General features: G+C 40.5%; 1 protein-coding gene across 1 annotated transcript in view; it reads left to right on the top strand.

The window, feature by feature from the left end:
• The window catches only part of Crppa (CDP-L-ribitol pyrophosphorylase A), a 254,540-nt gene that overhangs the window by 38,250 nt on the left and 201,522 nt on the right, over positions 1-14,768 (top strand).

Genomic DNA, 14,768 nt, shown 5'->3' with positions numbered 1-14,768 from the left:
AAAAGCTACTGTTCTGTTGTGCTCCTTAAAACTGCGTCCACATTTGAATTTCTGGAAAACCTGCCAGACTCAGCATATTGTTGTGCTCCAGGGCAGAGTGCACCACAGGGGAGCAATGAGAGTACTCTGTTGGTATAGAACAGACATACAGGCAACACAGGGAGAATTCCTTTAGAAGCTGCTGAAGCTCTCTCCTTCTTTTGATGGGTCACAGAAAGCAATTCTGGAGCACTGGAAATGCAGACACAAGTGTGTAATGCTTAGAAGTCCATGAGAGGCTCACAGCCCGTGGCAGGGTTGTAGGGTGGTCACATAGATTTCCTCTGGCTAGCATGTAAGAAATTCCACATTTGCAGGAGGAATCTAGGTGTTTACTGTAAACAGGGCTGTGCATTCAGATATTTCCCACACCAGGGCTCCCAAACACTGGTCCACACCTGCCTTATAAACAGCCCTTCATGAGGATAAATTTTCTGCATAGATATCTAGACATCTTAATTAAATATTTAAGTTAAGTAGCTATAAAAATATCAACCCCACAAATTGATACTTGGGTATCTGTGTTTTTTCCTTCATTTGGAAACCTTCTGTACTTACATAATTTTATTGCTAATTTACATATGTGAATAAGTCATTACTGAGTGTCACAATCAATTTCTCAGAAACTTCTCTGTAAAAGAAGGTGGAGTAACTGGCATTGGGGAATCCGTGAATGTGTTGAGAGAGATGGGCAGTTAAGGTTATAGGGTAATGGTAATTAGATTAATATTCAATTATCAATACTTGGCTCCAGTTAGTTTTAGAAGTTGATTATGTAGAATTTTATTTCAATGAGAAATTCAGCCCTAGTTTTTCTTTTCTTAAAATAATACAGGACATTACTTTGAGAATTTTATTTTAATTACACTCATTGTGCTATTATGAATTTCTCTAAGTTGAGTTAATATATCCCATTTTACAGACTGGATGTTGCCGGGCTACACTCTGCCGTCAGCACGTTTGTGTGATCTGTGAAGGTGTCTATTGACTTCAATACATGCCCATCTATATTGTGATCTGAATATGAACTGTCCACCACAGGCTCGTGTGTTCAATACTTGGCCCCAATCTGGTGGCTCTGTTTTAGGAGGTGGCAGAAACTTTATGGTGGAGCTGGAGGAGGTGGGCTGCTGATGTCATGCTTCAGACACAGAAGTCTTTATGGTGGAGCTGGAGGAGGTGGGCTGCTGATGTCATTGCTGATGTCACGCCTCAGACACAGAAGTCTTGTCCTGTTCGCCTTTACTTCACTGTTTGTTTCTTGAGACAGAGTCACATAAACCAGTCTGCCCTCAAACTATCTGTGTCACCAAGGCTGGCCTTGGGCTCCTGTGCTGGGGTTATGAGCATGACTCTTTGCTCCTTCCCTGGTCTGTTTCTGTATCTTTTTCCCTGCTTGTTGATCACCGTGGGTTGAGTGACTCTTGTGTTTGATGCTGGACTGAAACCTCTGAAATCATGAACAAAATAATTCCTTCTTCCGTTAAGTCATTCTGTCCGGTATTTTGTCAGACCCATGAAAAACTCAAGACATAGAACACGATTATGACAACTGGGATGACTTAGTGTAGTATGATGCTCTAATATTTCAAATGGATTTGAAGGTAAAATTGGGAAAATTCTCCCAGTAGATTGAATATCATCTATCAAAGATAGGGAAAAGTCATTGGCCCAAAGATTTGCTCTGAGGCATTAGGATACAGTTATCTGTTTCGGAGATGGGAAGTGAGGCTTTAGGGGATCACTTGCAAGCATGTGCTGCTTTTTAGGCACAGGATTGTGAGAGTTTAGGAAGTACAATGAAGAATAGAGACTCCCATTTGTAGAACGCAGAATCTTTACTTGCTCCCTGGGATGTCTGATGGGTTAATTAATATCAGGATGATGCTGAATGCTCTTCTTTCATCTTGATTCTCTCTCTTTTATTGCTTTATTTTTTATTTTATTTTATTTTTTCTTTCTTTTATTGCTTTATAACTTGGAATCAGATCTCAAGTGAACTGTGCATGCAAAAATTAGTCATTTAATACTGTGCTTAGAAATCTCCCCTTTCAAGACAGAAGACTCTAAAATGGGAGAACTAAGGTATTTTAAATGGATTCTAAGTTTCCAGCTTTTACAACCTTCTCTTCCAGAATCCTGGGGTAGAGCCTAAGTCTTCCCCCAAGTTTTTCAGGGCCTTTCAGTGTGTAAACAGAGACAGCACTTTCGTGTCCTGACTGCATGGTCCCAAATAATCACACAGAAAAATTATATTAATTACAAACTGGGCTATAGTTCAGACTTATTAGTAACTAGCTCTTACATCTAAATTAACCCATTTCTACAATTCTATATATTGCTATGTGGCATGGCATTTACTGGTCTGCTGACATCTTGTTTCTTGGGCAGATGCTTTCGTGTCCCTTGACTCCATTCCTCCCCAACCAAGTCCTCTATTTGATTGTTCTACCTAACCATCTCCTGCCTGTCTATTGGTCAAAAAGCTTTCTTTATTAACCAATGGGAACAATACACACTTATAGTGCATAGAAGCATCCCAAAGGCTATCATTCTGTGTTGAGGAGCAATTACAAAATCAATTTATTTCCTTTAAGTAGAGGCAGTATGGGAACCAAATTACTACTTGTTTCAGGATGACATCCTGTAAACAGAAGCAGATTTGCTTTGTGAACGTCCAAAATTCTTTCAGCACCAGGTAGAAAGATGGTATTGACTAGAACTGAGATGATGGCCAATTAGACCACAGTTTGATAGAGACCATGGTCTCTGCACACTTTTATTCCCTTTCTGTGCAATCACAGAACTTATGCTATCATCTGTAAGCAACAGCGCTTACTTACCAAGCCAGGGTTACCTAATTATGGTCTGTGAGAATGTCATCATCAGGCCTGGGTTGGAGGGGTCACAGCAAGACTGAGACTGAGGCAAGTTTATTACAAGCAATCAGACTTTTTTATACCTGTATCAGAAACAATACGATGGCAGTTGCCAGGATCAAGACAATGGTAGTTGCTAGGATACCATGATGTTTTCAGGCTGTACAGAGTACACAAGATTAATGTCTAAGACTAATTGTCCTGTCAGACTTCTGTGTGCTTCACTGGCTTCTCGGGAAGGCAGAGAAGCATGGGCAGCCTGAATGCTTCATGGCTGGAGGGAGTGCCTTGTTCTCAGGCACTGAAAGTCATACAGTGGCCCAAGAGACCCAGACTCTAACCTGAAAAACCTATGACACAAGCCTCTCAAGGGAGCTAGACCAGGCCACATGATTCCCGGCAGTTCCCCCTTTCAGTACATGCAAGTTAATCTTCGAAGCAGACACGGAGTAGCAAATCAATCTCAAGGCTATAAAGCCCTCAGAATAACCAACAAAAACATTCTCAGAGGCTATCCTATGGTCTCCTGTTTAGAAGTTCAATTAGAGACTCAAAAAGTATGACCAAAACCTTTGTTAAGTTTTGTGCAGCAATGGAGAAGGGTGATTCATTTAACTTTAAATGCTGAATATTTATTATTTCATCATTCAAGGCCTGAATATTTATGCTTAAATTTTCATGTGACCTTATATTCCTGTAAGGTGATTAGGAATCTAACACCAGTTAGATTGAGAATAATCAACATAAACAGGAATGTTATTCTCTTCCTAGTTAGCAAAGTAAATCAGAGGATCAGGTGCATTATGCCAGGTATGTCTTAGCAGTAATAAACACCATCAACAGAGACAATGTATCAAGGGACAGTGATTCTCCCCAAGTCTTTAGCACCTCTTTTCCCTCCGTCCCTAGTTCTCTCATTTGAGTCATTGCTGGCTCAACTCATTGTTGATTCTGTTCTTGGCTCGATGACTCTGCTGCCCTATTCAGTTTGATTTCTTCCGGCGAAGCCTCTGTAGACACCCGTGAGCCTTTTCATTCACCTTCCACGGATCGAGTTCATCTTTCAGGTGTCCACACTGGCTTTTCAGCACCCTGAAAAAACACACAAACAGAGCCCCTGCTCTAGTGAGTTGTTAGAACTGGGCCAGTCCATTGACCAGATGTGCATCTCTCCAAAGGACCATGAACCTGAATTGTTATTTTTCTTGGCGGGGGAGAATCCAACATGCTTATCTGCAGCAGTAAGACCAGACTTAAAATTTGGCTAAGCCTTGTCCAAATTTTAAAAAAAGTATATAGAATAGAAAATAAAAAATAAAATATAAACTAGAATGGGTATACTACCCCTTTCTCCCTCCTTTATTTTAGGTAACATTTAAGTTGTTCAATGGTTCTTTCCCCAAAAGATTGACTTTGAGGGTTATGTGCAATGCCTGTGATGTGGTTTACAGCTTACTGTTGGCAAAATTCCTGAGAAATCTTGGCAGAGTATGCAGGAGCACACAAGGGCCTAGAGTAGTAGCAGCTTTTAGTAAAGACATGATAACACCCTTAGCTGCTTCTCCTGATAGGGGAACAGCAAAATTGATCAATGAATAGGGATCCACATGATGGAAATGTATTTAAGCCTACCAAAACTAGCGTCATGAGTACCATATTTGTGCTAAATATAATTTGGCAATAATCCGCAAGGAGTTAGGGCAGAAGAAAGAGAGAGTCATGATACTAACTTTTACACATGAAGGGCTGAAGCATTTTTTGATGAAAGCATACATGAGATTCTCATGCTTCCTTCAGGTTGTTAGTTTCTAGGACAAGAGATAGGGATAAGAGGATATCTGCCTTGATATTTCCTCAGACAAAGGTCCCGGAAGATTAGAATGCAAACTAATATGGCCAAAGTAAATTGGATTTTTCCACATCTGCAAGTCCTGCCGAATTAATTGCAATAAATTACCAATAGAGGTTCCTGATTAAGTGTTCCGTGCTGCTTCCAGACACTGTACTGCCAAGACCGTGTATTGGGAATCAGAATTTAAGTCTAGAGGTTGATGGTGGCATCACAAGGTGACGTAAATCATGCACAATTCCGTCTTCTGTCAGAAACACTTGGGCAAGTTAAAACGAGTGAAGCGTGTCTGGAAACCAGGGCACCTTCCCGTTGTCTGTGGCATCTGCATGCACTGCCTGTGCAGAGGGTATTGGCTGAAGTTGTGACTGGTAGGACATAGGGTAGCGTGTTTGGACGTCAATCAGCAAGTTCACTGGAAGAAAAATGAGTATCAACTTGAAAGGTATATATGGCCAAAGTCAGTTCTAGAGTCATCCAAAGTATTCAACAAAAGCTCCAACTATTTTGTGTCATAAGGAATGCATCTAAAGGGTTAATCCAAGTTTTACTTCCACAAACGTCTTTTTAGCATTTTATTATTTTTTAGCAGAAAGCAGAGTATTATCTATGTAATGCGTAGAAAAGCAAGAGGAAGCAGCGCTCTAGCTGTCCTTAAAGCAGTATCAAATATTGGGCACAGTTGAGGCACCATCTGCCCTTTGAGGACTGTAGCCAGAGTTAACCCTTGAAGGTCCAGTGTCAGCACAGAGGCTGATGTGAGTCATTAGTATCTCCTTTCTATTTAAAGGGACAGCTGGCAGTCTGGCATGTAGCATTAACATTCGCATACACCAGTTGCTTGACAGAAATCACCCCTGCCTCTCCATCAACCATCAGGCCAGACACCACCTGCAAAAGACATGAAATGAAATCTTGATATGGCTCCTCAGGCTCCTGTCTAGTTCTATACAATTCCTGTCTTTCTGCCATGCTTGCAGTGCCAAAGCATGGGTTTGTCCATAAGCCTCAGTGGATATGTGACCTGTTGTTGAGCATCACTATGCATGCCTTCTCTTGAGAGTGTTTCAAAAGGTATGGGTATATTACTTCATTGACTTCTAATAGCTTGGTCCTGACATCATTCTGAGTTGTCAGTTTTCCACAGTAAATATTCACCTCCAGTAGGACAAGCTTTTGTCAAGGTTTTCCAGTCAACAAAAGCATCCCCAGAAATAGGATCAAGACAAGCCAATGTTACAGAGCAGCTGGTCCATATTGCACACAAGCTTGCCTAAGGTCCTTAAGAGTCTTAAGAGAAGTGGGTATATAATTGCTACCTCCCTGTGCCAGGTTATTAGGATGGGGCACTGTACTCACTGGGAAAAGAGAAAACCATTCCATCTCCTCTCCCTTCTCCCTGGTACAGAATCTCTTGCCTGGGAGACCTGGACCATGACATAAAAGGAATCAGTTCTCTTACGGAGGGTGAGAATATTCCCCAGTAACTTCAGAAAGAAGTTTCCTCCGTGCTGCGTGCATTGCTCGCCTCACCATTACTGTCATATGTCCGGGGTTGCTCTGGCCTTCTGCCTTGTAAAAGCATCCTTGTGATTGTGAGAACCTGCTTGAGTAATTCAGGATGATTTTCTATGTCATGATTGTTAAAATAACCACCCTTTGTTATCTGTTAACAGATTATAGGGATTAAGGCTTGGGCATGGTTGTACAGGGAAACATTATACAGCATAGTACATGAGATGAGGAATAATTAGCTGAGGGGAAAGATGATTGGTCATATAGCTAAGCAGGTCATATCCCAGAAATATTGAGGGAAACATTGAAGGAACTCTGAAGGAAATATTCAGAATAATGGGACCATTGTCCCGAGTGATGGACAAGCATTTATAGGAAATATTGAATGAAATATTTGGAATGATTGGACCATTGTCCTGAGTGTTGAACAAATATTTATGGGAAATAGTGAAGGAAGTATTTGGAATGATGGGACCACGGGAAAATGTGTTCATGAATCTTATCAAATTGCTGAGATCACTATTGATTGAGGATAATGGTGTACATGAGGATATGGTTTGAATTAACTTCAGAGAGAATAGAGGTTCAGTTTGAGGAAGCATATTGACACATTTGAGCAAGACATGAAGTTGGTAGCTTCAAGCAACTTCTGATCAAGGTAGATGACTTAAAAGCTTGTTGATTTACCTCCTTCAATAGAAGACAGTGGTGGAGTAAGAGAAACCCAGTAGTAGGGGAATTAAATACAGCAGACTTTGACTAGGAATGTAGATAGTACAGAGGCAGGAGACATACAAAGCAGATGAATACAGATGAACTCTGTATGCGATGGGGGGATTTGAAATTTGTTCTCTTTCTCTGTTTTTTGTGTAGTAGGGAGCAGGTCTTTTATACACGGAAGAGCTATGAGTGACATGTTGTAGCCTTGGGAACCATCAACACTGCCACTTCATCCTTCTCTTTCAAGCTTTCTTTTATGCTGAAGATTGAAGCCATGAAACTGTACATGGTAGACAACCACTCTGTCAACTTTACACTCTCATATTTGGCCTAAAACTATATAAAACATTTCTGATGAGAAAACTAACCGGTCTGTTTTGGGGTTATTCATAGGAAACTCAGAAAACCTTTTATTGAAACATCTACAAAGCAATTGCATCGTTCGGTCATTTGTGTGACCTTGAGATAAGACTTACATTGTCTGTTTATCAGAATAGAACTTCTCTTTGTGGAACTCAAATGACACATGCACACAGGAGTTCACCATCTTCCGATAATTGAGTAGAGATATGTTAACTGTAACCAAGGTTGTTTGAAGTTGAGTAAATGAAGTATGTATTTGGGTGTTAGAGATTATTGGATGTTATATAGATGATTGTTGGATGCTGTAAGAAGAGATGGTTAGATGGTGAATGTTGTAGGTGATTGTTGGATGTTTTATGTGACTGTTGGATGTTGTACGAAATTGTTGAATCTTGCAGGTGTGTAGTGATGAGGTGAGCAGGCAGGCCTGATTTCCATCCTGCCCGGCTCCTGGCCGCCTGACTAGCTTAGCCCCAGAAATAACAACACACAAACTGTATTCATCTAAACACTGCCTGGCCCATTAGTTTCAGTCTCTTACTCACATCTTGATTAACCCATAGCTAATAATCTGTGTAACACCACGAGTGGTGTCTTACCAGGAAAGATTCAGCACGCCTGACCTGGTGGCTGGCTTCGTGGTGTCTGGCTCAGAGAAGAGAGGCATGGTGATTGCCCGAGGCATCTGCCTTACTCCCTTCTTCCTGTTCTGTTTACTCCACCCACCTAAGGGCTGACCTATTAAATGGGCCAAGGCAGTTTCTTTATTAACAAATGAAATCAACACAAACAGAAGACTCTCCCACATCACAGGTGGCTTTTAGATGCTGTAGAGTATTGTCGGATGTTGTAGGCGACTCTATTGGATGTTGTAGGTGATTGCTGGATCTGGTAGGTGACTGTTGGTGTTGTATGTGAGTGTTAAATGTTTTATGTGACTGTTGGATATTGTAGCTGACTCTGGAGGGCACAAAACTACACTTTTTCTCTGTACAGCTTGCTGTTCTTAGTTCCCTTTCAGCTTCCCCCTTCCCTTGCCTGTGCTCTGACCATCATTCGATCCTTTTAGTTCCTTCACAAGCTTCCTTCTGCCTGGGATTTGTATTGCTTTTTTGTGTTCTTCTTCAGATACCAAACAGACACTTAGGGAAGCTTTTCTAGCTCCAGGCAGATGAAGTTAGGCCAAGCCATAACATGTTTGTAGTTTCTTCCCACAGTGATTTAGGAATTCAACTAAATGAATTCCTAATGTGTGACTCCAGATAGGTGGTGAGCCCCATGATGGTAGGTGTCTTAGTTGGGGCTTCTTTTTCTTTTCCTGTCTTTTCTTTCAAAACTATTCATTTGCAGTTAATGCATTTCTTTTGTATTGTTATATTAAATCATTTGCCTGAATAGCTGCTATAATTATTCTTTTTCATGTTGATTTTTGTCATTCTTGATGTTTTAGAAATAGAAAAGACAGGGAGAAAAAAAGAATAATTTAAGAAATAGAGGGGCCACCATTGGGGAATGATGAGATGAATAATGCCATGTTACATGAATATTATGTAGACATTAAAAATCCTACTTTAGCAGGATTCATATTATATGCATGGATTGTGTCCTTTATAAATCTTATCCAGTAAATGTGTATTTAACATAAATGTACTTTATGTATGCCATACACACATGCATTTATAAAACTGATTATGAATAGTGAACAGATAAGGAAATAAACTATAGTGACACCATCAACTTTTGTTGGTCAGATTATAAATGTTTCCCTTTTAAAATGTCTTTCTGGACCTGGGGGGAGTTGGGAGGACCTTGGTCTTAGCATAGAGTGGGGAACCCTGATGGCTCCTTGGCCTTGAGAGGGAGGGAGGGGAGGTATGGGTGGAGGGGAGGGGAGGGAAGGGGGAGAAGGAGGGGAGAGAAGGGGGAGAAGGAGGGGAGGGAGGGGGGGGGGAGGAGGGAAGGAGATGGAAATTTTTAAATATAAAAAAAAATAAACCATGAGGAAAAAAAAAAAAAGAAAAGAAAAAAAATGTCTTTACACGCATACATGCCTTTTATATTTGAAGGAGAAAAGAGCTAGGTAGGTGCTAATAAATGTCTGGAATTGATTAGAAGCTATTAATGTGTCACAGTGCTTCTGTTCACCTCCAACCCTTTTTTCCGTCATGGGCCTTTTCTGTTCTTTATCATCCCAATGTGAGCTGAGAATTTGTCTGTGCTGCTAGAACAACACAGGGAGATAATAAAGACTTACTGTGTCCTGTGAACCCAGAGCAGGAACTTTCCATTGCATTCCTTATGCTCGGCACAGAAGTGGTTTCCAGAATCACACAACACTACTGACCAGGGGTGCCCCAGAATAACAAATCTAAACCAAAAGTATTCGAGAACACGAGGTGATATCCTTCCTCTGTCCCCAAGAGCCAAGAGACAGGCAGGAGACAGCAAGAGCCAAGCAAAGCAGGCACTGCTGTGCTTCACATACGTGTTCACAGGGTGGACACCTTTGGCGAAGGGATATCAACCAAACACAGCATAACATGCTATAATATGATGAATCACATGCCATCACATCAAGGCTGGATGAGGCAATATGGTCAGAGGAAAAGGGTCCCAGAGCAGTCAAAAGAATCAGAGACAGCCCACCATCCAACTATCAAGAATTCCACAAGAACACCCAGCTACACAACCATAACATATATTTAGAGGACCTAGGTCAGATCCGTACAGGCTCCCTGATCGCCTGGAGCTTCCACAAGTCCCAGTCAATTGATTCCTCCGTGAGCCATGTTCTCATGGTGTACCTGATTCCCCTGGTTCTTCCCATCCTTCCTCTTCCTCTTCAGGACTTCCTGAGCTCTGCCTAATGTTTGACTATGAGACTCTGCATCTCTTCCTAGCAGTTGCTGGATGAACTCTCTCTGATCTCTTTGTTGAGGCTTCTGCTAGGCTCTGGTCCCAGAACACTCTGCAGGCAGGGCAAACTGTAGGTTGATGGTTTTGTTACTGGGTTGGTGTCCCAGTCTCTCCACTTCGAGCTGTCTGTTAACAGAAGGTGGCCTATTGGCATCCGTGTTCCTATTAGAAGGGATCTTTTCTAGGGTTACTCTTATAGATTCCATTCTGTTAGCTTTCCATCTTGCTTCCCCCACCCTAAAGTCATACCCAAATCCAACTTCTCCCAGTCTTCTCTTCCCCGATCTGATTCTCCTTTTTCCCAACCCTACCAACCCCAGTGTATCCTCAATATCTATTTTATTTTCCCTTGCCAGAGAGATTCTTCTGTTTGCCCTTAAGCTCTCCTTGTTACTTTGCCTCTCTAGGTCTGTAGATTGTAGTATGATTATCTTTTACTTTATAACTAATATTCACTTATAAGTGAGTACATACTGTATTTGTCCTTCTGGGTCTGGGTTATCTTACTCAGGATGATTTTTTTTCTAGTTGCATCCATTTGCCTGCAGATTTCAAGATGTCATTGTTTTTACCGCTGGGTAGTACTCTACTGTATAAATGTACCATGTTTCCTTTAACCATTCTTTGGTTGAGGGACATTTAGATTGTTTCTACTTTCTTGCTGTTATGAAAAAACTGCTATGAAAGGTGTCCAACAAGTGTCCTTATGCTAAGATGGAGCGCCCTTTGGTATATGTCCAGGAGTGGGATAGCTTGGTCTTTAGGTAGATTGATTCTCAATTTTCTGAGAAACTGCCAAATTGACTTCCAAAGTGGCTGCACAAGTTCACACTCCCACCAGCAATGGAGGAGTGTTCCCAGGCTTCATTCTTAGGAAGCTCCACTCATTTCTTGCACACACATTTCCAAATATATGATGTTTAGAATGATTGGTTTGTTAATTAGATCTCGAGAATGTACATGCACAAAAGATACAGTGAGATTTATTGTAGACAGATTTTTCTTTCTTTGGACTATCAGCTCACAAGTAATTGCTTGGAGACCTATTGTTAATTGTGAAAGCTCAGCCTTAGCTTAGACTTGTCCCACTAGCTCTTATAATTCAAATTAATCCATTTGTACTAATCTACATCCTGGTACATGGCATTACCTCTTCTCTGTACTGCCCTTCCTGCTTCTTCTGAGTCTGGCAGGTAACACCATCTTCTGGATCTTGGGAGCCTGTCCTGGAACTCACTTTGTATATCAGGCTGGCCTTGAACTCACAGAGATTCATCTGCCTCTGCCTCCTGAGTGCTGGGATTAAAAGTGTGTACTACCACTGCTCGGCATTGACTTTTTATTATACCAGTCACAGCCATACATCTTTACACATTGCACAAATATCCCACAGCATTTTTCCTTTTTTGTCTAAATAAAAAGGGAACTATATACAACAAGAACAGCTATCATGTAAGAATTACATTCACATTGTCCAGGCTACTAGTATTTGGCAAAGTCGGAGAAAATGCTGTATTATCTAGCCTATCTTGGCGAGACAAATCCTAACTGGGCACATCAAGTGCTGCGTGACTGTGACTGCTAACTCCACCCTCTTGGTTCGCTGAGAGCCTAGTTTCATATTGGTGCATTCACTGCCCCACATCTGAGACACTGCTGTGTTCAAGACATGGCAGGCATTTTTATCTCTCACACCTGCTGCTCAAGTGCTCTGATGGGCAGCAAGTCTCTTAAGAGAGCTTCACCTCTGTATGCTGAGCCTATACAAGGGAGACTGTTTTCTCAGGCCCTATGGAGATATTTGAACCTCCATGTTGGATGCCTATGTAGATGTATTTTTCTTTAGGTCTTCAGCTACAGATAATGATATGAAAGTTATTATTATGAAAGCTAAGCTTAGCTTAGGCTTGTCTCACTAGCTCTTATAACTTAAATGGACAGATTTATCCTAATCTTCGTTCTACTCATGTGGCATCACCTCATTTCTGCATAGCCTCTCCTACTTCCCCTGAGTCTGACTGGCAATGTCGCTTTCTTCCTAGAGCGCCCCCGGTGTCCAGAAATCCTGACCATACCTCTTGCCTAGCTATCGACTGTTCAGCCTTTTCTTACACCAATCACAGCTATACATTTTTACATATTGTACAAATAACTCACAACAATTTACTAGTGACAGAAGTGTTCTATGGGATGTGAATTCATTAAAATTTTAGCTTGCCATTCTAAACTTTTTTGAGGGTATATATAGTATACATGATATTCTATGATAGAGCTTGAGAAGAAAAAAAATTTTCTTTTTACAATACTTTGCTTATTGAACTTTGAATGCAATGTCCTTGGGTAGTGAAATATGAGAAAATAAAGGATTGTTCCAGGGATTTGATTCGTAACACATATCCCATGCATACCCCAAATGAATCAAAATGAATAACGTCTGTGTCTTGTTTGGTCAAGATATTTGGGATTCAATTGCTGAGTTAATAGGAAATCACTGCAAAAGATGGGTGAAAAGTGTCTTGCTTTTGTTCTCTGAGCCTTGTGAATTTTAGAGGTTTCTTTCTTTTTATACTCTTACTTTTTGCTTCCTTCTCTTTCCTTTTGGATCATTCAGCAAAGATGAAGTAGGGCAGTACTGAGTGTGTAGTGGTGTTTGGATTAGAGTTTGAGGTTATTGCTAATTTCTGTCTTAGAAGAAGGAGCCTAGGAATGAACCTAATGGTATCACTTGGGGACCGACAGAGGCATAAGTTGTTTGTCAACATGGATATGAATAGATATGAGGAAAGTGACAGGGAATGAAGTGTGTGTGTGTGTGTGTGTGTGTGTGTGTGTGTGTGTATGTGTGTGTGTGTGTGTGCGCGCGCGCACTCCTGCACGCACACGTGTGTGTGCAAATGAATGAAAGGAAGGAGAGGGAAATGAAAGTGAAATGGCCGGGGTTTAAAAGATAAAGCACTCTGAATCAAAGGGGCAGCTTTTCATATTAGTGTATCTGCAAACCATTATTTCATTCAGCGTAAGTGTCATTTGCCAATCTTTTAGCAATTGTGCTTTTCAGCTGGGAATGCAAACGGACTTGCGTCTGTGTTGCCTCAGAGTGTACACCACTCAGTCTCTGTGCTGAGTTGGAGTTGAACACTCTCCAACCCGTGGTTTTCTCTACTTGTCATGTTTTCTTCCTACTTTAATTTTTCTTCTCACAACTGTTGCACAAGGTACACCGACTTAGCCATGTTATTTTTCTGGTCCTCTTGTAGGAAAATTCTGGAGTTCAGATCAAGCTTCTGTGGCTTTGCTGGGATCTTCAGACACAACAGTCATTATGCAAAGAAATTCATGGTCATTAGTCTAAACCATAAATTGTTTTCTTTCCTCCAGTTCAGTTCCAGTGTACCAGGATACATGTATAATGATCACTTTAAGCTCTGTAGCATGATTTTATCAGTAGTCCTAGGCACACAATATGTACTCTCTATTTGAATGTTAAATGTTCTAATCGTTGTGTGTCCACTGACTGTCTATTCAACTTCAGCTGATTTCACCTAGTGAAGATAAAGCTTTCTATATACTCTCTCGCTTCTTGTTGCTTATCCTCATACTCTGAATGTCTGTGCCTTGCTGAAGCTCATATACTAAAATATGAGCTCTATAAGGTGATATTAAAAGCGAGCCTTTCAGGAGGTGGTTTGGTTGTTATACTCAATTTTACAAAGTGGGATTGGTTTACTTATTGAAAGAGGCCACAGGAAGCTTGCTTCTGTTATAAGCAGATAGCAGGAAGACCATCTTCGTAGTTATATTTTCTATATATAAAGTGCCCTGTCTATGTACATAATTTGGTGATTTGATTTTGGACTTCACAACTTCTAGAATCATAATAATTTTTCTTGTTCATAAATTATCCTATTTGAGTTATAGCAGTCTGAATAGGTAGACTTGTTGAAATCTCATTAATACTGATAATTTGTATTTATTATTCATTTTATTCTCTGTATCTTTTTTATTGATTTAGTATAGTTTCTTTTATAGCCTAGATATTATTCCTCTCCTGATTTTACTGATCATGTATATCTTCTCTTAAAGTGTCAGTACTGTCTTTAATGTATTTCATTTTGATGCTTTAAGCTCTGTCAGTCTTAAGTCCTTTTAAATTTCCCTTTTATGGTCATACACATTATTCTCCTGGTTTTACCTTCTCTCTTCACAATTAAGTAAGTCTTCAGTGCATTTGGATATCACTTAAAATGTTCTGTAATACAGGGCTTATATCTTCTCCTCCTCCTCCTCCTCAACTTTTTCTGACAGCATTCATTAGTCATCCATTCTTAGTAATTTGTGCCTCTTTTGTGTTATTAATCTCTGTTATATTCATATGTTGAGCATTTGGGGTTCATTACTTCATGATTTCAGTGAAGCCACTTTAATTTTCGTAATTACTTGAAAAAATGTCTTTTTGGCAGAGACTTACTAGGAATCTAAGCCCTAGG

This window comes from Arvicola amphibius, chromosome 7 (assembly GCF_903992535.2).
Source record: "Arvicola amphibius chromosome 7, mArvAmp1.2, whole genome shotgun sequence".
In the NCBI taxonomy this organism is placed as follows: Eukaryota; Metazoa; Chordata; class Mammalia; order Rodentia; family Cricetidae; genus Arvicola; species Arvicola amphibius.
Note: the sequence above shows the minus strand (reverse complement) of the source record. Positions and strands in the feature narration are given on the sequence as shown.